Source organism: Macaca thibetana, chromosome 12, assembly GCF_024542745.1.
Source record: "Macaca thibetana thibetana isolate TM-01 chromosome 12, ASM2454274v1, whole genome shotgun sequence".
In the NCBI taxonomy this organism is placed as follows: domain Eukaryota; kingdom Metazoa; phylum Chordata; class Mammalia; order Primates; family Cercopithecidae; genus Macaca; species Macaca thibetana.
This window is the reverse complement of record NC_065589.1, coordinates 53,236,029-53,261,303: the sequence shown is the minus strand read 5'-3', so window position 1 is coordinate 53,261,303 and position 25,275 is coordinate 53,236,029.

Here is a 25,275-nt window from a genome sequence, read left to right as displayed (position 1 = left end):
TGCTCAGACAGTTCATACTAAAGAGGTCATAATCAGCAGATAATTGAAGGAAATGCTGACCTATCACGATGTCTACTGTGATCATCCCCCCATCAGCTCTACGTTCAATTGGACTGAATCCTCAATGGAACCGACTGAGAGAGGGCAGAACAGAGATATAAAGAAAGCAGAGAAGGAAGCAATTTGGCTCCAGACTGCCTGGGTTCAAATCCCTGCACCTTGACTTAATAGTGTGTAAGCTGGATCAAGTTACTTTACCTCTTTGATCCTCAGTTTCTTCAGGTCATAGGGTTTCTGTGAGGATTAAATGGGTTAATCCAGGTAAATCACCTAGAACAGTGGCAGGCACTTAATAAATGTTATTTATTAGCTATTATTATTATTATTCTAATTTTTAAAGCTAATACAAAATAGAATATTTGATATTTCATTTTAGTGGAACACATATAATCACCAAATATATCAATTGGGGTTCTTTGTATACCAACATAAATCAGTTCTGGCTAACAAAAGCCAAAAGAGGAATTAATTGGAAGTCATGGGACAGCTCACAGAAAAGAAGGAAAAGCTGAAGAATGAGATCCCAATTAGGACAGGATCAAGACAGCTATGAATATTTAGATGTCAGGAACCAGTTGACAGTCCCTTAGGGTCCTGTCCTTGGCCTAACATATGGTCTATCCTTGAGAAACATCCATGTGCTAAGGAGAAGAATGTGTATTTTGCAGCTGTTAGATGAAATGTTCTGTACATATCTACTAGGTTCATTTGGTCTATAGTGCCAATTAAGTCTGATCTTTCTTTGTTGATTTGTCTAGATGATCTGTTCAATGTTGAAAGTGGGCTGTTGAAGTCTCTAGCTATTATTGTATTGGGGTGTATCTCTCTCTTTAGTTCTAACAATATTTTCTTTATATATCTATATATCTGGGTGCTCCAGTGTTGAATGCATATGTATTTACAATTGTTATATCCTCTTGCTGAATTGACTCCTTTATCATTATTTAATGACCTTCTTTGTCTCTTTTTGTAGATTTTGTCTTAAAATCTATTTTGTCTGATATAGGCATAGCTATTCCTGGTCTTTTCTGGTTTCCATTGTCATGGAATATCTTTTTCCATCCCTTTATTTTCAGTCTATGTGTCTTTATAGGTGAAGTGTGTTTCTTGTAGGTAAGAGATTGTTGGGTCTTGTGTTTTTTAATCCATTCAGCCACTCTACGTCTTTTGATTGGAGAATTTATTTACATTCAGTGTTGTTATTGATAAGTAAGAACGTACTCCTGCCATTTTGTCATTTGTTTTCTAGTTTTTTGTGATCTTCTCTTCCCTTTCCCCCTTTCCGTTTTCCTTTAAGTGAAGGTGATTTTCTGTGGTGGTATATTTTAATTTCTTGATCCTTATTTTTTGTGTATCTGTTGTATGCTTTTTGAATTGAGGTTACCACGAGGCTTACAAATAATATCTCATAACCCATTACTTTAAACTGATGACAGCTTAACCCTGATTGAGGGTCCTGTCCTTGGGATGAAAGAACCACACTCATTATTTCAGATAACATGTTACTGATTTAAGATTCAAATTCCAGATCATCTATTGACTTGGCTGAGGTCATGTACCCATCTCTTGCCTAAGAGATAAAAGAGCATTCTAACTAAAACTCCCACTAAGACTCTAAAGGTAAGTAAGTAAAATCAGGGTACTGTTACTAGATGGAGAGATACATGCTGGGAAGGCAAAGCAAACAGATATCCACCATCTTACTAAACTCCAACCTTGATTGCTTGGAATTTGTTTACATTTTGCCACAGATGCCAAGATAGGTATGTTAAAGTCCTCTGGCTAGCCCCAAAAGGAAGCCAGTTTGACTTACAATATGCCAGAAACAACATTAATAATATTTTAAAGCCCAAGATACTAAAGGATTCTTAAGCCTTTAGTTTTCTCATAGTGTATTTGGTTTTTAACTATAGGCATCAATGGGCTAGAAATGTCCCTTCATATATTCTACAAAAAGAGTTTTTCCAATCTGCTAAATCAAAACAAAAGTTTAACTCTGTGACATGAATCCACACATAGCAAAAAATTTTCACAGATAGCTTGTTTCTAGTTTTTATCGCAGGATATTCGGTTTTTCACTATAGGCCTTAATGAGCTCAGAAATGTCTCTTCATGGATTCTACAAAAAGAGCGTTTCTAATCTGCTGAATCAAAACAAAGATTTAACTCTATGAGATAAATCCACAAAAATCTGTGAGATAAATACCTAAATCTGAGCCTTTCTCTTTAAAAAACCGTGTAAGAATTTTGGAAAACAGGCTCAGGAGCATATAGACCTATAAAAATTTCTAGGAGGCTGGCTGTATCAACACCAGAATAAAAGATGAGGGGATGGGCAGGGCCTGAATTCTGTGGCTCCACTGGAAACAGCAATGGGAAGCTTCCAAAGAAGATACAAAGTTTTCAAAAAGTTAAAACATGATTCATACAAATTAAGAATGCAAATGCATAAAGGTTTTATTCAACCTATTAACTAATGTGAGAACCAGAAAAACAATATAGCTGGTGCAAAGAACATTCTGAAGAACTGAATATTGATAAGCATTTTGAGGAAGAATGCTAGAATAAGATTCCTAGATTAAATAAGAAACTGGTAAATATCTTTCAGGAAAATAAAACCATAATCACCATAATATTTGAGTTCCCTTTTATACCAGACAGAAATAATTTGCATCTCTACTGGAGACAAATCTATAAACTAAAACGTAACTTCCCAAAGTTTGGGCCAAATAGTAAGTAGCTAGTCTCAAATACAGGTGTATGCCTCTAAGACAACTGAATAATCCTTGATGGCGGGCAAGAGCTTATTTTTAAACATTGTCCTTTATGATGAGGAGAGTATGTGAAGAATTCTCTTGATTGTATTTTCAAGCTCTCATAATGTTTCTTAAGAAAGGGATATCAGCAGAAAGCAAGAACTCAAGGAGAAAGAGCAACAGTGGCTGCCAGGGTATCACAGGTAGGAGAGGTCTCTGCCTAGTGGCAGGAGACCAGAGGGGAGGCCTTCCTGCACACAAGGTGTTCCTTTGTCAAGCGTTCTTTAGTAAGAAACCATAATTAATACTTGCAATGGTGACAAGTCACAGTGGATGCTTCGTGACTAGCGAAGGACATCAAAAGTTTTGTGTGGGTTACATGCTAGAATAAATGGATTTATTAAAACATTTTGGTTGGTTAAATACCCCGTGTGCCTGATGCCACAATAATTTTACTGCATATTAATTATTTAGGCTGCTGTTCTTTTTCTGAAGCAGAAAGCATTTTTCTTTCTCAGTTCTTTGGTTTTTGAAATTTCTAAAAATCCAATTTTCTGTCTTTTTAAGTCCTGTAATTCAAGGACAATGCAGTAGAAATCCAACAATATTATGCCATGATAACTTTATTGTCCCAGAATAAAATCATTTTTAGGAAGTAATATTTCTCAAGACATTAAAATGGAATGATTTTTATTTTCTAGAATTGTTTTATTATATTGCTCTCTGACACAGGAAATGAGTTCAATGGCCTCTAGAATTCCTTTATTTTATTGTGGGCCAAGGATTCTACATTGATTAGATTTCCCCAATGGTCATATAACACATTTCCATGATAGATTAAAACTGTACATTGTGGCAGATTTTGCCAATTCTTCTTTTCAATTTCATGTCATTAACATAATTAAAATATAAAATATGTGCTGGCTCATTCCTAAGAACTTTTACAATACCATACTTGTGCTGGTCTCCCAATAATTGAAAACCATTTTGTGAGAATAATGATAAAAGGCATATTTTAAAAATTATTGTTTCCCACTAGAGAATAGTTTATATTTTTAATATAAAAAAGAAAAGATGGAAAACATAATTCCTTGCTATTAATTGCTACATCACAGTAAACCAAAGACTCAAATATTATTGATGGGGTTAGAGGCCTATGGTATTCTTCACCAAGATGTTTCTTCAGCATCTTTTACAGCATCTAATTTTTTTTTTTTTTACTATGTGTGTATCTCAGAAGGAAACTTCTGGTCATTATTTGCAACTATCACAAAATGATGAGACCTTCTGTTGTTTTGTTTTGTTTTCCTTGTTGCTAAAAAGTACTGAATAATTAATGTCTAAACTTTAAAGTCACATTTTTTGAAAAACACATTACGCTTCTCCTTCTAAATGACCTAAGTTCTATTTTAATGTGTTTTTTAATGTGTGTCTTTTGGAGAGAAGGGAGGGTCTCTTCAAAATTAAAAGCAGATGGTAAAGAAGTTATTTGAGACCAAACTGTAAGACTGCTGGAAGTCTACTATAGTTAAGTAAAATAAAATTTCATGTCAAAAGCTGGCTTCCAGGAAAATTATTTTGTTTGAAAAAAGACTGTCAAAATTTCTACTGAGGGCACATGCAGTGTAACAGTAATCTGTCTTTTTTTCTTGCTTTTGCAAGGAGGCTTAGATAAGGGAACTGAAGAAAATGCATTTTGGGATCTACAGAAAACTTTCTAATCCACTTATCCAATAAATGCCATTTCCATCTTCTCAGACACTGTTCCAGATGCTGGTGATAATTAGTGAACTAAGTACCCAAGTTCTCAGTCCTTAGGACCTTACAGCCTAGTAGCTGAGACAGACAATAAACAAGTAAGCAAAGAAATTAAAGAGATAATTACAGACTGTGGTAAGTGCTATGAAGGAAATAAACAGGGTTCGTGATAAGGAGTAGTGGGGACAGGGAAAGACATTTTAGTTATTTCTTCCTTAATTTCTTCAGTGACTCAGTGGTCATTCAAGAGCATGTTATTTAATATTTATGTATTTGTACAACTTCCAAAGTTCCTCTTGTTATTAATATATTCAAAGTGGGATTATCTACTCACTATTGTGGTTCTACAAATTCTCTTTTCTTACCACAAAAGGTAACTGAGTGGAAACATGTCAGTTCAGGTAACCTATCTACCTTGGGTTGGCTGTCCCATATTCAGGTATTTTCCTTGGCATAATAAATAACTTCATATGAGCCAGATTAAATAATATAAGACCATAATAAATAGATATAAGCTAGATTAAAAAATATAAGATCATTATAAATAATATAATACCGTTCGGGCATAAAATGTCATATATGGTAAAATTTTTCTATATAAATCCCATACTTGATAGTTATTTGGGCAAAATGAGGGAGCATCTGAGTGAAAATAAATTTTCTTGAATTAGGTGGTAAAGATTTGCTTGAATTATGGAGTTAATAGTAGCAAAAACAATTGATTTTCTAATATATGCAGTAAACTGAACATTAAGTGAACAGTGTCATGGGCCTCACCTTAAATGCTGTATCATTAGTTAAACTGAAATTGAGTATTTTAGATTATTATTTTGTTGACTTCTGAAACTGCATAGCTCAATGGAAAGAGTTGGACTAATTTCGAAGTCAGATAGGGCTTCAATTTCAGCTCAGTCACTTAGCAGCTGAGTTTGAGCAAATTAGTTAAGCTGTCAGAGCCTCAGTTTGACCATCTGTAAAATGGTGCACCACTATGCACTGCTCAGAAATGTTTTGAAGATTAAATGACTGCATGCACATAACAGCATCCAACACATAGGATATGCTCAATAAATGTGGTAGTTTCCTCTTCTTTTCTTTGAAAATCCTAAGCTGAAATAATGATCATTAAGTGAAAGAAAACTAAATTAAGTAAAATGTGTTTCTTCTGGCGAGAATATCAGTTTAAGAATATTGATTTAAGAATAACTTAGCTCTCGGGGCACATACTGCTGAATTCCCTAAGAAACAATATACAAGTATTTGACTTTAGCAATCTTTAAAATTTAGTTGCACTAATGTAGCTGGTGCTGAGATTTAAGGCTTCAACAACCCATACCTTAAAATAACTTTTAAATTCCTACATTTGAATTATTTTCCACAATGATAACAACCAAAAACCCACAGGTAAATGAGAGAACAGTAGATAAGAAGGAAAAATTTATTAACTTTTGTACTTTCAGGAAAAAAAAAAAAAAAAAAAAAACCTGAGGGATTCTTAGAAATATGTTTGAATTTGGGAATATCAAACCTTTTAAAAAGTTACATAAGTATATACCCATTACACAGATTTACCCTCTTAACCATTTGTCCCTTGGACTCTCTGGCTCACTCACATTCTCATTTTCTCTCTATCCAGATGGATAGAGAAATAAATTTTTTTCAAACATTTAATGGTAGGTTGCATATAGCCCCTTTACCCCAAACTCCTAAATACTATAGTTTTTTGTATTATAAAAAAAGATATTCCCTTACGTACACAGACAAAATATAGTAAATTTAACATTGATACAAAATGTATCTATTGTCTTTATTAAAATCTTGGCAATTTGCACAATAAAGTTGCCACGAATGTTAGCTTTTTGTTGTTTTTTGTTTTTGTGTTTTGCTTTGGGTTTTGGTTTTTAGTTCCTGAGTTTTTCCCATCTAGAACACGATCCAGTAGGATAATTATATTCGGTTTTCATGTCTCTGGACATCCACCACAAAATTGTCAGCTTCAAGGGTCAGTCAGTATGTCCAGATTATCCCCATTCCAGGAGCCCCAGGGAGTCCATTTCCCCAGTCAGGCCCTGCCAGCATGGGTGAAAGAGGAGACGTTCCTCAGGCTGCCCTCTTCACTGTCCCGGGCTTTGTCTTTAGGGATAGTCAACAAGAAAGTCTTCCATCTCCTCTGAGGAGGGAAATTTCCATCCACAAAATGTTTCTGTGCAATTAACCATGATTAGCCACATGCTACCCCATCCTCTGAAAAACATGGTCTCTGTTATGTTTCTCATAACCAAGGCTATTTATTCTTTCCAAATATATTTGTTCTCCTAGTAACTGAGTGCTATCTTCTGTCTCTACTGTGTTTGGAGTATTGTTTTGGGAATCACAGAAGTTTGAGCTCAGGGGAAGGAAGGAGTCCTCTTTAGCTCTTCCTGAATGCCTGCTTTGGCTTCTCAGAGGTGACCAAAGGTTGGGAGGGAGATTGACAGTAGGTTTGCACACCCTCCCTGCTCAGTGTAGGTAGCCAAGGGAGTAGGCAGCAGGGGGCTGCTGGGTCTTTTTCACCCACCTGGATCAAGTGAACAGTGACTCATTCCCAATAGTTATGTTTCCAGGTTACAGACCTTCCCTACTTCGCTAAGCTCAGAGAAGGTAAAAAGAGCTCAGTGTGCGAGGCACTGATATGTATATGCACAGTAACCTGATTATAAGATTTTGTGTACTCACGGTGGAATGAGAGTGGTAAAGTAATATCTATAGTTTCCTTTTCCTCTCTATGTCAGAAGGAGGACAGAGAAGGGGGAGAAAAAGACCAGGAGTCAAAAGAAGACAAGGACATGCAATCTCTATGTATTTTCATGTAGTGCTAGGTCACTTTCCACCACTAGAGTGTGACCTGGATTCTAAGCTTGATACATAAAATTGACTCTTGACCTGGGCTGGCTCTCCCTCACTTCTTCTCCACGCTGCCAGCTCCACTCCAAGAAAGCCTAACTCCGTAGTGGGTCAGGAACATAAAAATTTATTCTGAATACTGTGGCTTTTTTTGCATTTTAAAGAAGGTCTCCAATATCTTTGAACCCAGAGTTGCATACACATTGGGTGGGAGTTTGGCTGGTGGACAATATTGCTGTGTTAGATTGTGGGCTGGCCCAGGGTACAGTGTATGATCAGGGTATGTTTGCTTAAGGGTCTGTCGTATCTGTGATGTCAATCTGTCTGGGAAGCAAACTCTAAATACATCAGAGCAATATCCCTCTGCAGTAGGGACTCTTAGAAAATAAAGCCTCTCCTCACGGAGTCTGCCCAAGGTGCCTGAATTGACATCATTGCTGAATGAAGGTATCACCCGGGTATCAATAGTGGAAAGGTTCATGGTGCCACCTCTTTGTGCTTAGTGGAAAATGAGGCAGAAAGTGAGAAATTGATTTGGGTTTTACTAAATAAGGAGGAAGAAAGAACAAAAGGGGTGAAAAGAATGAACCAGCTGGTTGGAAGGAAAGGTAATATTCCTGTTATCCCCAATCGTATCTGCTCCACACACATACAATCTGATCTGGACACCATCTCCCGGAGCCTCATCAGGCACTGTGAGCATATTGGCACCATCCTGGTGGAAATGTGTAATGGCCTAGTATTTTAGCACAAAAATAATGTTTATAGAAATATTGTCAGGTATGGCATGCCCCTCTCTCCTCTCTGGGGATGATGGCCTTGGTATGTTCCTTCCGGCCATGCTTGATGACAAGTTGCAGGAATTATGTTCTGTACACAGTTCAACCATCAGGGTTGAGGCACCACCACGTGATTTTCATGCTCTGGGTGGAGCACTGACAGATCTCCTCCAGAGACAGCCACAGTTCATGTACCACAGGTGAGTCCTACACCTTGCTCCCTGGAGCAATGTTTCCACAGGTTGCCTTGGGCCCCAGTTCAACACTTTGAAGTCAAAGCAGTCAGAGATACCAAGTGGGTCCTCAACCTTGCCTACTTTTAATCATTTTTCTGTCCATTAGACTCTCTTGCTTCATGTCACCTGGATTAAAGCCACAGACTTCAAGGGACGTCAAAGAAGGCAAAGAAGCTATCAAGAGGATGGAGCTACAAGTTCTTTTTTTTTTTTTTTTTAAGTTCTTTTTTAAGTTTTTTTTTTTTAAGTTCTTTTTTTAAGATTTTTTTTAAGTTCTTTTGATGATGAACTTAAAGGAAACTTTTTAAGTTCAGAAAGGCGGAGTTACCCAATAAGTGAAAAATCTGGTACTGGGGAACTCAGGGGATGTGACTGCTTGTCTGGTGATGTTTGGCATGAACTGAACAAAGACACCTAATCAAGGGCTGAATGATTCCTCCCGGAATATAATCAAAGTCATCCCTGACCTCTAGGTTTTTGCTTATCTCTAGAGACACAAAGAAAATGAAGCAATCAGGCAGAGTTTTAAAACAGAGGAGTAAAGAAAGGATTTCCCCAATCTTACTCTGCTTCCTGCACTGTGTTTCTCCTTCACAGGATCCATCTCATATGAAAAAGTAGGAGGATAAGCCAGGCACGGTGGCTCATTCCTGTAATCCCAGCACTTTGGGAGGCTGAGGCGGTGGATCATGAGGTCAGGAGATTGAGACCATCCTGGCCAACATGGTGAAACTCTGTCTCCACTAAAAATACAAACATTAGCTTGGTGTGGTGGCATGTGCTTGTCATCCCAGCTACTCAGGAGGCTGAGTCAGGAGAATCGTTTGAACCCGGTAGGCGGAGATTGCGGTGAGCCAAGATCAAGACTCTGCACTGCAGCCTGGCCACAGAGCAAGATGCCATCTAAAAAAAAAAAAAAAAAAAAGGAGGACAAAACTCATTCACTGCATACCAGTGGGAGAGATGAGGAGCTCTTTCTCACGTAAAATAAAATGTTGAAGCAAATTTTGTGCCTAGACCTAGGGCTCACAGTGTTGCTTAATTCCAGGGGTCATTTTTCACTTCGTATAGATGACTCTGATATCGAATACAATGGGAATGGGCTCTCTGGAGTCACAGGATACTAAGCTCTATATCCCACACCTAATAGAGGGCCAATAAAACATGCATGAAGGGCTAGGTGCAGTGGCTCACACCTGTAATCCCAGCACTTTGGGAGGCCAAGGCAGGTGGATCACCTGAGGTCAGGAGTTTGAGACCAGCCTGGCCAACATGGTGAAACCCTGTCTCTACTAAAAATACAAAAATTAGCTGGGTGTGGTGTCAGGCACCTGTAACCCCAGCTACTTGAGAGGCTGAGGCAGGAGAATTGCTTGAACCTGGGAGGCAGAGGTTGCAGTGAGCTGAGATCGTACCATTGCACTCTAGCCGGGGCAACAAGAGTGATAATCCATCTCAAATAATAATAATAATAAAATAAATAAAAATTTAAAAATGCATGAATGGGCTGGAGCTTGGGGATGGAGTGGCTGTGACCTACACATTTTGGGAGGTTGGTGTTTTAATGTTATAAGAATGTTTTACGGTCTTTTATTTATTATGAAAGAAAATAGAAGCATCTAGCTGAGGCTCCAAACAATTACATTTTAACACTTCATCTGCTATCATCAGAATAACCCTCTAAAGAAATTTCCTTTAAAATGTTCCTCTTCAACAAATGGCCACATAAAACTTGTATGTGAGTCTTCACAGCAGCATTACTCATAACAGGCAAACAGTGGAAACAATCAAATGTTCATCAACTTATAAATGGATAAATAAAATATGGCATACCCATACAATAGAATATTATTTGGCAATAAAAAAGAAATGAGTACTGATACATGCTACAACATGGTTGAGTCTTGAAAACATTACATTAAGTGAAAGAAGTCAGTCACAAAAGCCCACATATCATGTGATTCTATTTCTATGAAACGTCCAGAACAGGCAAATCCATAGAAACATCAGATAGATTAGTGGCTGCCTTGGGAGAAAACAGGGAATGACTACTACTGCTGCTGATGGGTGTGGGGTTTTGTGTTGAGGTGATGGAAATGTTCTAGAATTATATTTGCTGATTGCTGTACAACTCTTTCAATAATATTAACTCAATTTATACACTTTAAAAGGTAAATTTTATGGTATGTGAATTATATTTCAACAAGGCTACTATAAAAAAAGCTTGACTTTAGTTGCAAAGCTCAGAAGTACAAGTAAATAGCATTTCAACATAGAAAAAATAAATGAAAAAAAGAAAACACTGCCTGTACCTTAAATAAAGATGGAAAAGAAAAATATCAAAATTGGTTTTCTTTGAGTTGTGGAACTCTCAAGAAATTTTTCTGTCTACTGTATTTTTCACATTTTAAAAAATAGGCATGTATGAGTTGTTAATGAAAAAACAAACACCAAAACTAATTCACATAGAAAAAAAAAAATAAGTACACCAGGAAGTTAAGACTAGTTAGGGGGAGTGGGATGGTGATTGATTTTTAATTTCTTCTTTTTGTGTGTCTTTATTCTCAACTTTTAAATATATAAGTAGGCATTACTCACTTAAATAAAGGGAGAAAATTCCTGGATTATGGACATGGCTGAGCTCATTTTCATGTGCTCCCAGAGGTCTGGCCAATGTGCCACAGGCCTTCATGGAAGGGCGTGCACCATCATTCTAGGCTTGAGGATTCCTGAAAAAGCATACAGAAGCTCTGGAAGGAACCGTTCATGACCAAACGGTAGAAGATGTGACTTGCCCACGTAGAAATTAGTCAGTCTTCAACATGTCCATTTCGGTACAGTAGTACTTGCTGTTCATCCAGCTTTGATGCTGAGGATAGCCGGCAGTGCAACATAAAGGTAGCTCATCAGCAAATATCTCCAAAACTCGGAAATTTCATTGAAGACTGGTTATGGCGATTCTGAGTAAATACCTTTATCTTCCCTTTCTTTTATATCCACTCTTTCATCCTTTGCTTAGCTAATTTGTATCCCTTCCAGTCTCATCTGAAGTCTTCCCAGAAGCTTGCCCTGACCTCTCCCTGTTCATCTCACTCTCTCTGGTTTGAGGCTCCTCCTATGTGCTCTCACAGCAAACTGCACTTTCCATGTCACAGCATTTATCACTTCGGAAGGTAATTTTCTGTTCAGTTCTCTGCCTCTCTAACTACATCATGTGCTACCTGAGGCAAAGACAGCTGTCTGTCTTGTTCATTATTATATTCCCAGTACCTAGTTTAAAACAAAGTAGAAGCTAACATTTACTTGTGGGATGAATGAATAATATGTGTATGGTCTACAGGAAGCACTGCATCAGTCTCATATCTTCATTCTGCACAGGAATTAGGAAGGCACACTGGATTAAAAGTGGTCTTCCATGCTAACAGAAGACATGCCTTCTGGATGGGTAATGATACACAGACTGTGTCTCCAACAGAAATCTGGAGAACTACAAAAACAAACATGTGGTCATTTGAATCTATCTCCCTGTTAGCTAGGGAGAACTCAATTTTCATTCCAGAGAATCATCTATGTTTTCCCTATTGTTTGAGTTGTTTTGTTTTTGTTTCTGTAATTGAAACCTGAAAAGGAATCAAAACACTAACAGGAAGCATACGCTGCTAAACAACATCAAGGGCTGGGGGCAAGGAAGAACAGACGGAAGCAGAAAAAGGAGAATGAAAACAAACTGAATAAAACAGCATTCCAAAACATACTCTTATTCTAAGACAGCAGGAAGCTATCTGACTGTGGCTCTCAAGATGTAAAACATTTGACAAGTTGGCTGATCTTCAAGAGAAAAAAATAAACAACTTTTTTTATTTCAACCTAGACTTTTTCTTGGACATCAAGCCGGAAAAAAAAAAATATATATATATATATTAAAAATATGATATATATATAAATATTATTTATATATATATATATAATCTTTATTTTTCCAAGCTGGGATCTTAGCCAAATAAAGAAAGACAGAAAATTCTGAAATTCAGTTTTCACTAATAGGATTACGTCATATAGGTCGGGCATGGTAGCTCCCACCTGCAAGTCCTTGGGAGGCCGAGGTGGGTGGATTGCCTGAAGTCAGGAGTTTGAGACCAGACTGGGCAACATGGAGAAACCCTGTCTCTACTAAAATACAAAAATACAGAAGGAAGAAGGGAGAAAGAAAAGGAGGAAGGGAGGAAAGGTGGAAAGAAGGAAGAAGGGAAGGAGGGAAAAGGGAACAGAAACATATTAAACATTTCCACAGAGGTAAAATAAATATACATTAACCTGAGTTATGTTCTCAGAGTGATATGATACATTTTGACCTTTCAAAAGTAAAGGTTTGTTATTGGGATTGAGAATGTATCCACACCCAACATAACTATAAATTCTGCTTCCATTGAAACAATTATACTACATTAGTCAGGCAATCATAAAATTAGCCATGAACTTTGAATTTACGTATGAATCCAGGCAGAAAATAATAATAATAATAACTCTCCTCTTTTGAGAAATATGGAATAAAACTGAATAAGACAAAGCCATTTTTGAGAGTATTTGCCTACCTGGTAAAAACAAAAAAGAATTCTTGAACATGTAATGATATGGTGAATTTAGCTGAATTCTAGTTAAATCCAACATAAGTAGTAATAAAATTATATTCATTTATTTAACAATCATTTATTGAAATCTACCACACCAGGCCCTGTAGCAGGCACTAATGATATAACAATGGACAAAATAGACACAAATTCCTGACACATGGAGCTTACATTTGAGAGGGGGAAGATCAAATTAATAAAATATACGGCATAGTCTGTTACATGTGGTGATAAAAGTAAAATAGAGAAAATGAAACAAGGGATGGTCAGGAAATTCTTCAATTAAAAACTTACATTTGAGTAAAGATCTGAATGGGTCTTTAAATGTATCCACATAATCTAAACGTTTAGATTGAAGTGATACTTTCTGAAAACAAAATGTGAAGGGCAACTCTTCCTAGGTAAGAGTAGACTTTCTGTTCCTAGAACGAGGATACCATCATCCAGCCTTTAGCCAGCTGGCAGACACCATCAAAGTTTTGGGGTACCTTCCCAGACTCCCTTACTCTCAGATGGGATTAATCATCCTCTCCTCTGTCTGATGCCTACTCACTATGTACAGACTTCTATGACATACCAGGCGTTCTTCCCTAGTAAATTATAGGCTCCTGTTTTTTTTTTATGGCTCTGTTTGTCCCTAACATGTAGTACAAGAACTTACTCATTATAGGATTTATTATATAACTTTTTTTTGTTTTTGATACTGGGTCTTGGTCTGTTGCCCAGGCTGGAGTGCAATGGCACAATCTTGGCTCACTGCAATCTCCACCTCCTAGGCCCAAGTGATTCAAGTGCCTCAGCCTCCCAAGTAGCTGAGACTACAGGCGTACGCCACCACACTCGGCTAATTTTTGTGTTTTTAGTAGAGACAGGGGTTTCATCATGTTGGCCAGTATGGGCTTAAACTCCTGACCTCAAGTGATCTACCTGCCTTAGCCTCCCAAAGTGCTGGGATTACAGGCATGAGCCACCGCGTCTGGCCCTCATTTTTAAAAATTTACTGTAACTGTAATTAGCTACAGTAAACACAATTATAAAACAAACATCTCAATATCCAAATTAGTAACCACTAAATAAAACAGCAGTTGGCTAAATTATCCTTCAACTAGAGAATAGGGTACTCCCACCTATAAATTCTTCAAGCATTTCTCATGGCTTATAGAAGAGACCATTCAGAGACCTTAGCCCAGCATTCAAGGCCTGCAGCAGCTGGATCCTACCCGCCTTCCCAGCCTCCTCTCCAGCCATCACCCCACATCTCCCCTATTCCAGTCATACCACCGTGTTTATCGTCCCCTAAAGCCATGCCTCTGAGTCTCTGCAGAGGCTGTTTCCTTCGCCTGGAGTCCTTGTTCTCCCTCTGTGCCTAGTAAACTCCTACTCATTTTAAGCATCTGTTCCAGCTTGGTTTCCTTTTAAAAGTCTTCCCTGATTTCTTCAGGTAGAGTTACTCTTTCCTCTGAGTTCCCAAATTTCCATTCCTCAGCTACGATATTTATTACATTGTGGTGTAGCTGTTTCCTTGTCTGGCTTCTCCACTTGGCTGAGAGTTCTTTGAGGACAGAGACCATTTTACTCATCTTTGTACCTTCAGTAGGTAGCAACAGTGCCAATCACATAGTAGTAACTTAGTAAGTCTAGGTTGGCTGAATGTTGAATATATTTTAAATGCTTGATTAAGAACATTCAGTGACATTGTCAGAGAGAAGAAAAACAAGTTTCTAGTGTACTTTTTTCTATATACCATTCTGCACTTTGGGTAAGGTGGCTCACACTGTAAAAGCATGCAGATCTAAGCCAATAATAACATTTACCTAAAAAGCAAGAATCTTTTAAATCCTTGGTGATAGAACATGTATGTAGTATGCTCTATTTCATACGGCATTAAAGATTTAAAATACATTTGAAATTCAAAATGTAAATAAGTGGAGGAACTAAATAAGCAAGTGGTTTTAATTGGGGATGAGTTTGCCCCCTAGGGGACATTTGGCAATGTCTGGAACCATTTTTGGTTGTTATAACTTGGAGGATGGGGCTGCTACTACCATCTAGTGGGTAGAGGCCAGGGATGCTGCTAAACATCCTGTAAAGTAGGGGTCCCCAACCCCCAGGTCATCGACCAGCCTATTAGGAACCCAGTCATGCAGTTGGAGGTGGACAGCGGGAGAACAAGCAAAGCTTCATCTGTATTTACAGCCACTCCCCAGTGCTCAAGTTACCACCTGAACTCCATGTCCTGTCAGATGAGCAGTGGCATTAGATTCTCATAGGAGTGCAAACCATATTGTGAACTGCACGTGCAGGGGATCTAGGGTGCATGCTCCCTCTGAGAATCTAATGCCTGATGATTTGTCACCGTCTCCCATCACCCCCAGATGGGGCCATCTAGTTGCAGTAAAATTAGTTCAGGGTTCCCACTGATTCTACATTATGGTGAGTTATATAATTATTTCATTATATATTACAAGGTAATAATAATAGAGACAAAGTGCACGATAAATGTAGTGCACTTGAATCATACCAAAACCACTCCCCCCAGCCCCCGATCTGTGGAAAAATTTTCTTCCACAAAACCGTTCCCTGGTCCCGAGAAGACTGGGGACAGCTGCCATAAATCATACGACAAATCCCACAGCAAAGAATTATCTGGCCTTAAATATCAATAGTACCAAGGTTGAAAAACTGTGACCTAACCCTTTTACCTCAAGAAACTATAATTTTTTTTTTTTTTTGCAAATTACTATAATGACATTGAAGTTATATGGGTTCTTAGGGTAATGTAATTGGTTCACGAGTCAACTGCTAGGAATGTACAACTTCTTTTTTTTTTTTTTCTTGAGACGGAGTCTCGCTCTATCGCCCAGGCTGGAGTGCAGTGGCACGATGTCGGCTCACTGCAAACTCCGCCTCTCGGGTTCACGCCATTCTCCTGGCTCAATTTTTTGTATTTTTAGTAGAGACGGGGTTTCACCGTGTTAGCCAGGATGGTCTCGATCTCCTGACCTTGTGATCTGCCCGCCTCAGCCTCCCAAAGTGCTGGGATTACAGGCGTGAGCCACCGCACCCGGCCTTAGGAATGTACAACTTCTAAAAATAATTGTAAAATGTTGTACTCTGAACTCAGGGAAATATCAGTCTTGAGAAAAGTGAAGGGCCGGGTATCATGTTCAACATTTGATCAGTAGTAATTTGAACTCTGCTAAAACAATTAGATGATAATGAACATCATATTCAATCTCAAAAACATTTGGATAATTATTAATAAGCATTAATGAAAGCATTATTGCTGATAAAATAGATGATGACTTTGGAAAGAATCACTTGGCTACTTAGCAATAAGCTTACCAACCTTTGTAACATTTCAGCAATGTATACAAGACTAGGATAGTTTAAAAATCAGAAAATACATCCAAGCAGAATCAGATAATGTGAAAGTACTCTAAATGATGACAACTAAGCTTAACTTGTCACCCAGATTCCAGAATATATGTTAAGAATGTGGTGAGAGTAGCAACACTTCAAACTTACTTACCTTATTCCAGTGACAAGATAGGAATATGATGCAAAACAAAATCTCTACTTCCGTCTCTAACTTGTTACTGACCATATTTTGACGACCTATAGGTGGACTTCACTTAGATTTACCTTTGACATACAAATACAGATTGAGCATCCCTAATCAGAAAGTCTGAAACCTGAAATGCTCTAAAATCCAAAACATTTTCAGTGCTGATATGACAGTACAAATGGAAAATTCCACACCTGGTACCTTTGCTTTCCGATGGTTGAACGTACACAAACTTTGTTTCATGCACAAATTTATTGAAAATATTGTATAAAATTACTTCCAGGCTATATGCATAAGGCATATATAAAACATAAATGAATTTTGTGTTTAGACTTGAATCTCATCCCCAAGATCTCATTATGTATATGCAAATAGTCTAAAATCCAAAAAACTCTGAAATACGTAATACCTGCGGTCTCAAGCATTTCAGATAATACTCAACTTGTGTAACATTTCAAAAACCGAACTGATTTTTCCATAGTGAAATGGAAGCTCTTAAATTATTTTCAATGGCATCACCCAATTTCTGAGTACCTAAGCTCATAATTCTATTATCTTTCATTTCACTCTGTACACTTCAGCCTCAATATCCAACTACCCTCTGGATTTGTATCATACAGTATCTTTTTGATTTGATCCTTTGCCCAGTTTATTACCTTTTATCCCTGCTCTTAAAGCCACCGCTTTAATGAGGTCCGTATCATTTGTTTCTAGATTTCTGTAACAACCTCAAAGGTCTCTTATCTTTAGTCTCGCCCTGCTCCACTCAGGTTATTACATGATAATGAAATAATAACAACCACAACTATAATATTGCCAATTCTAGGCTACTGCAGCTTGGTGGTTTACAGCCCAAGTTTTGGAGTTAGACTGCCTGGATTTCAAGCACTTAATAACAATCCTATGAAGTAGCCACTATGATTATCCCCATTTCACAAATGAGAAAGTGAAAGTGTAGAGGATGGAAGTCACTTACCCTAGGTCACCTATCTAGTAAGCAGTTAGCCAGGACTTGGTCTAGTCAGTTTGGCCCATCCTCCAGCCTAGTTTCACCCTGGACTTGGTGGGTCCTATACACATACCATGGAGGGTCTCCATACATCTTGACCCTATGTGCCTAACTTATTTTCTCTTTCAGTATCGCTTTTGCATGTAATAGGCTGGTCACATTTATTTCACTTTTTATGATAGTGAATCATTTTGAAATTGTTCTCAAGTAGCTCCATTTGTTTATTTCTTGTTGCTTCATCTAGGCTTAAGTTGTTTTTTTTTTTGAGACGGAGTCTCGCTCTGTCACCCAGGCTGGAGTGCAGTGGCCGGATCTCAGCTCACTGCAAGCTCCGCCTCCCGGGTTCCCGCCATTCTCCCACCTCAGCCTCCCGAGTAGCTGGGACTACAGGCGCCCGCCACCTTGCCCGGCTATTTTTTTGTATTTTTTAGTAGAGACGGGGTTTCACCGTGTTAGCCAGGATGGTCTCGATCTCCTGACCTCGTGATCCGCCCGTCTCGGCCTCCCAAAGTGCTGGGATTACAGGCTTGAGCCACCGCGCCCGGCCTAGGCTTAAGTTTTTAAGAGTTTTGTTATTCTCTCAAATTACCTACTATAATACCAATTAATAATTATTATATTATATAATATATATTATGTTATATAATATATATTATATAATTATATTATATAATTATTATATTATATATACATATATAATATATAATATTATAGTATATATGGTATTATATATACATATATAATATAATATATAATTATGTAATTATAATATATTATATATAATCATATAATTATTATATATTATATTATACATATATACTTTTTTTTTTAGATGGAGTCTCGCTCTGTTGCCCAGGCTGGAGTGCAGTGGCGCAATCTCAGCTCACCACAACCTCCACCTCCTAGGTTCAAGTGATTCTCCTACCTCAGCCTCCTGAGTAGCTGGGACTACAGGTGTGCGCCACCATGCCCAGCTAATTTTTGAATTTTTAGCAGAGACAGGGTTTCACTGTGTTGGCCAGGATGGTCTTGAACTCTTGACCTCAGGTGATCCACCCACCTCGGCCTCCCAAAGTGCTGGAATTACAGGCGTGAGCCACCGTGTCTGGCCAACACTGATTAGTATTAAGTATTTTGAGACTATCTTTAATTATGTAGGTGAAAACCCTTTGCAAATAAAAAATGCAAGAAATTGAGGTGAATACCTAATAAGAGGTATTATAAGTATAAAAGTCAAGTTGGAGATTCCCAACGTTCCCTAACAAGTAATCACAGCAAGTTAAATTTGGGGATACTGAAAAATCATAGTTTTTAGGTTTCATTTGCTAATGCCAAATACAAGGGCTGAAAAATTAAAAACTTTATTTTCCCAATCAATACAACTGGTCCAGTTGTTTGAGAATAACACCCAGCTTGAGGGCATAAAAGCTTCTGACACTTCCAACTGAAATCACAACCTAGATTGGAAGTCGGCAATGATAGTTTTTACAATTTTTACAATAACAGCATTTGATCAAGAATCTCAGGAAGGATAGAGACTAACTACCACTATTGTCACCATTCAGAAACCTTTCATTGGAATGATAGCTGCAGCAAGTCTTCAATTTGGCTTATCCATATTCAGAAAAGAGGAAGAGATAAGCAGCTTATATTTTTATTATTTTTGAGTGCCTCTTCTGTGTCAGGCACTGTAACAGGATTTCTCAACCTTAGCACGACTGACATTTTGTGCCAGAGAATTCTTTCTTGTGTGAGGCTGCACTGTGCATTCTGAGATGTCTAGCACATCCCTAACCTCTCTACCCACCAGATGCCAGTAGCATATCCTGAGTCACGACAACCATGACTTGGGAGCAAAACCATCCCTGGTTAAGAGCCACTGCACCAAACTGAGCTCTTTCTTTACAAATGTCTTATTGATTCGTCAAGACAATTTGACAAACATGCCAATAGTATTGTCTCTATTTTACAGATAAGAAAATGGCAACTCAGGGATGCTACCAACTTGGCCCAGGTGATCCAACCTGCCCAGATTCAGCTGACCCCATGTTTTTTGTTTTTGTTTTGTTTTGTTTTGTTTTGAGTTGGAGTTTCACTCTTGTTGCCCAGGCTGGAGGGCAATGGCATGATCTTGGCTCACTGCAACCTCTGCCTCCCAGGTTCAAGTGATTTTCCTGCCTCAGCCTCCCAAGTAGCTGGATTACAGGTCCTGCCACCACACCTAGCTAATTTTGTACTTTTTTTAGTAGAGACGGGGCCTCACCATGTTGTTCAGGCTGGTCTTGAGCTCCTAACTTCAGGTGATCCACCCACCTCAGCCTCCCAAAGTGCTAGAATTACAGGTGTAAGGCATCGTGCCCGGCCTGATCCAATGGTCTTGACTGCGCATTGCCACTTCTTTAATGTAGGTTATGTTTGGTTTTGTGCCTCGCTCCCTTGGTTTCTCACCCACAAAGGTACTACTTGTAGGCAGAGCCCACAGAAGAACCTTCAGAAGATAATAATGAAGACAAATCTTATCTCTACAGGGTTGTGAGACGATCTCAGGAATCCTCCTATTGTGCCCCAAAACCTTGAGCCACAGTATTTCTATGCAGAGTAACAGAATTTTGGTAAATCCTATCCGGAGTGGGTAAATAATGAAAAATGACATTATTCTAAAAATATATTTCAAGAATGCAAACTTTAAATATATAAGGTCCCGGTTTTAATTCCTCCCTCTTCCTCGGTTTCCCTGCCAAGTCCCTCATCAAGTAACATGGATGGCTCTTCCACTCAGCTTCTCTTTTCTGTTCCTACAAACTCCACTGTATCCCTGACCCTCACAAGGCTGTATGGCACTCCGGTTTATTCAGCATCCTGCTGCCAGACCAATCTTTCACAATAATTAAATTCACCAGGTTACTGCCCTGCCAGAAAACCACTAATAAATCCTCATTTTCTGAAGCATCATGTTTAAATTTCACAAAATTGACATTCCAGGCCCTTCAACTGCTGTATCTGTCTACCCCTTGCCATGTTCTCACTCCTCCTTGCACCAAATTCCTCACTATCCTACATATTTGTTGAGGAGAATACTGCCTTTTTAAGCCCCTCATCCTATGGCTTCCTTGCTTGTCAATGCCCTCCCTTTTCTGCATCTTTGTGTCAAAATCCTAGCCACTCTTTTAGGCCCAGCTCAGTTGAAGGCCCTCCAGAGAGCATTTTGACTATTGCAGCCTCATCAAGGCCTTTAAAGATATTCACAGCCCTGACTGTCTAACCCATACCACCCTAGAATCTCAATTTTAACTCTCTGGTATCTGCTGGAGTTTCACGTTTGCCCAGATGGATTATAATTCTGTTGCATATTGGTACTGTATCTCAGACTTACGGACTATGCTCAGAGAAGGTCCTCAGTGAGCCCTCATGAATGGAATCCATAAAATTCTCCTGCTGCTGTAGGAATAAAGGGAATACTTCAGAGAAATCTAAACCCCTAATCTTATCTTTATGTCTGGGGCTCCACCCAATATGAGGTCACCTCATGTTCACTGCTACTTGGAAACACTATTACCAGCACACCTGTCAACCCATTTCCAGCTTTGGCCCTTTGTCAGCCCTGAGCTTTCAAGACTTCCGATCTCCTTTTCTTATCAGCACAGACTTACTTCTGTATCATGGTCTTTGACACTGACCTTCTTCCTGGGGAGTAAACCTAAATCATCACTCTGATACTGTGCTTTATGGCCTCTTTACTGGTGTCTCCGGGAATGGAAACTATGACATCATCTGAGCCTATGATTCTCAAACATAACTGAGGATAAGATCACTTGTGTGCTTATTAAACATTCCAATTCCCAGGCCCTGCTCCAGACCTACTGCATCAGAATATCCAGGATAAGGGCCTAGGAACTGGAGAGATTAACAAGCATCCCAGGTGGTTCTTAAGATCAGATGAGTTAAGGAAGCACTGATCTCAGCTACAGGGTAATATTTTACCAACTCAGCTGATGAGATACTCGGGTTCAATTGACAATCAGAAAATAGGCATCCTGGAGAAGGAAATCATTGATTTCAGGAGTCTGGCAGCATTCCTCCTCATCAACTTCCATTTTTCTAGCTATTAATATAAGGAAGTGTATTAGTCCATTTTCACACTGCTGATGAAGACATACCTGAGACTGGGTAATTTATAAGGAAAAAGAGGTTTAATGGACTGACAGTTCCACGTGGCTGGGGAGGCCTCACAAACATGGTGGAAAGTGAGAGAAGAACAAAGGCATGTCTTACATGGCAACAGGCAAAAAGACAATGAGAATCAAGCAAAAGGGGAAACCCCTTATAATACCATAAGATCTCACGAGACTTATTCACTACCATGAGAACAGTATGGGGGAAACCATGATTCAATTATCTCCCACTGGGTTCCTCACACAATATATGGGAATTATGAGAGCTACAATTCAAGATGAGACTTGGGAGAGGACACAAACAAACCATATCAGGCAAGTATGTTCTATTAATGAACCACTAATATAAGAACTAGCTGTGGTTCCTTAAACAAGTCATCTAGGAATTCTGAACTTCAATTTCCTAACTTATACAAAAAGGGAGGGTTGGATAATATCAGTAGTTTTCTTTTACAGATACTCACTGAATTTGCCCTTAGACTCACCCCTGGGAATTCTAATTTTATTAATCCAATTCTGTTGTAAAATTGAGGTTAAAATAAAGTGAACTGGTGATTTTTAAGATGACTCACAGCTCTGAAATAATCTTTTGATTTAATAACTCCATTATTTGTAAATATTTGTGTCAATTCTAGACATTTATTTCACACCATATGTAAATATATATATACTTTTTATTCCATTTTTTCAGTATCATCTTTGTTAAGTGTTTGACATTTATGTAGAAGAGAGGTTGAATAATAATTCTCTCTGTGTGTTTTTTTGAGATGAGGTCTTGCTCTGTTGCCCAGGCTGGCGTGCAATGGCTTGATCACAGTTCACTGCAGCCTCAACCTCCTAGACTCAAGTGATCCCCCCACCTCAGACTCCCAAGAAGCTGAGACCACAGGTGTGCACCACCATGCCCGGCTATTTTAAATTTTTTTGATTTTTTTTTTAGAGATGGGATCTCCTTATGTTGCCCAGGCTGGCTTAGAACTCCTGGGCTCAAGTGATCCTCCTGCCTCTGCCTCCCAAAGTGCTGGGATTATAGGCATGAACCCCAGCACCCAGCCTGAGGCTGAATAATTCTAAGCAATTTGTATGAGTTATTATTACCATACAAAAATATTCAGTAGTATAATAAAGTCTTTTAAAATATACAAGCCAAGAGACATGTGAATAGCAACAACCTAGCTGTTAATCCAATCAAAGGTAGGAGTATATTTATCCATTCCCTCGGTATTTTGACTAATATTTATTGTTGAATGCCTGCTAATTTATCAACCCCAGTGATAGTTACCAGAGATACAACAATACGTGAGAAACAGTCCAATTCCACATTGGAAAGATAAGCATACTGTCAACAAAACAAACATAAGGATCACAAAGGAATCCAAGGAGCTAAAAGAAAACACAAAGAAAATAAAATGTTAACCTCCTCCTGTGCTCAGGAAAGGCTTATAGGAAGAAGTGACAAGTGACAAGTAGGGTGAAACCTGAGAAGTTAATTGGAATTAAGCGTGTATGTTAGGGCAAGGTAAACAGCATGTCGGAAAAACCTGAAGTAGAAAGAGCTTAGAGAGTACTACGAAGAGAAATAAGATCAAAAAGACTGGAAATAGTCAATGAAGGAGACAGTGGCACAAGCAACTACCATGCAGGCCCAGGTAAGAGAGTTTAGAATTTAAGATCACTGGGGAGCCACTGAATACTTTAAGCAAGGGGCTGAAGTAATCTTATTTACATATCTAAAAGTCCCCAAAGTGCTTGGAGGGCAGAGATGCCTGAGTGGGTACAGGGAAAACAGGCTGTTGCAGTAGTCAGGGTAAACACAACGGACTAAAGAGATAGCAGCAGAGAGATGGACTAAGGTGAATGGATTTAAGAAATCTATCTGAGGGAACTCAGAAGAGCTTAGTGATTGGTGGACTGTGAGAGGTAGAGGAATCCATGAGTCAAGGTTTCAGACTTGAGTAACTGGGTGGGTGGCCATGTCATTTGCTGAGATAAGAAACTCTGGAAGAGGAAACATAATGAGTTCAGTCTGGGACACATTGAGTGTGAAACATCTGTGAGTCAACCAGGTGCAGGTCTTGAGTAAAATAGGCTTAGAACTCAAAAGAAAGACCTGACTCAAGTAACAAATTGAGAGTTGTCAGCATATAGATAAAAATGGAAGTCATTAGAGATGGATGAAATCACCTTCTATGGAAGGTGCTGGAGCTAAACTTGTGTACCTGTAGACCTACTCACTGTCAAGTGGTTCACAGTCCAACAAATGCAGCCACAAATGAGCAAGGCCAGAATTTTAGTTCAACTAACATGAAAACTACACTGAAAAGCCCTATTATTGATCACTATAGGTATACCCCTTCTCTGTTCTACCCTGTCCTTTCCTGTGCTCAGGAAAAGTTCTTTCCTCTACTTTCTCTGTTCTTTCCTGTGCTCAGGAAATTATATTAGTGGTTCATTAACAGAACATACTTGCCTGATATGGTTTGTTTGTGTCCTCCCCCAAGTCTCATCTTGAATTGTAGCTCTCATAATTCCCACATAATGTGTGAGGAACCCAGTGGGAGATAATTGAATCAATTCAACCCAAAACTAGAAATGCATCTAAAAGTAAACTAGCCACCGTTTTGTTTTAATAAAGTAGGCTTCAACAGAGAGTACCTTTTGAGCCACTAAGAGCTTTCAGTTAACTCTCTTCCTTTTTATATATTTTTTTGAGACGGAGTCTCACTCTGTCACCCAGGCTGGAGTGCAGTAGCGCGATCTCAACTCACTGCAACCTCCGCCTCCTGGGTTCAAGCGATTCTCCTGCCTCAGCCTCCCGAGTAGCTGAGATTACAGGCACGCGCCACTACACCCAACTAACTTTTGCATTTTTAGTAGAGACAGGGTCTCAACATGTTGGCCAGGCTGATCTCAAACTCCTGGCCTCAGATGATCCGCCCGCCTTGGCCTCCCAAAGATTTGGGATTATAGGCGTGAGCCACCGTTAACTCTTAACAATACAATTTACAAGTTGAAATATATTTACATTGATATCATGCTTTTCTAAATCATTAAACAAGAAAATACAGCGAGTAAATTTTGTGTGTGGTCATTCTCACAGTGATGTGAACTTTACAGTTTATAAGGCTGTGATCATGAAGCCAAAGGTCTACTAGACTTGTGCCGCATGCAAGTCTGAACTCAGTCGAAGGGGGTTCTTGGGACAAAGTCTATTTTTTAAATGCATTTTGTAGCTTGAAAGAGCACTGAATGCAACAGCTAAGGTTTCCGTTTGAAAGTTCACTTGATATCATAAATAATTACCAATTAACCTAAGGAAGATTGACATTTTTGAGATTTGACCCAATTATCCCTTTTCCTTCCTCCATTCCTTTCTCTTTCTTCTCCTACTTCTTCCCTCAATTCTTCCCTCTCTTCATTCCTTTC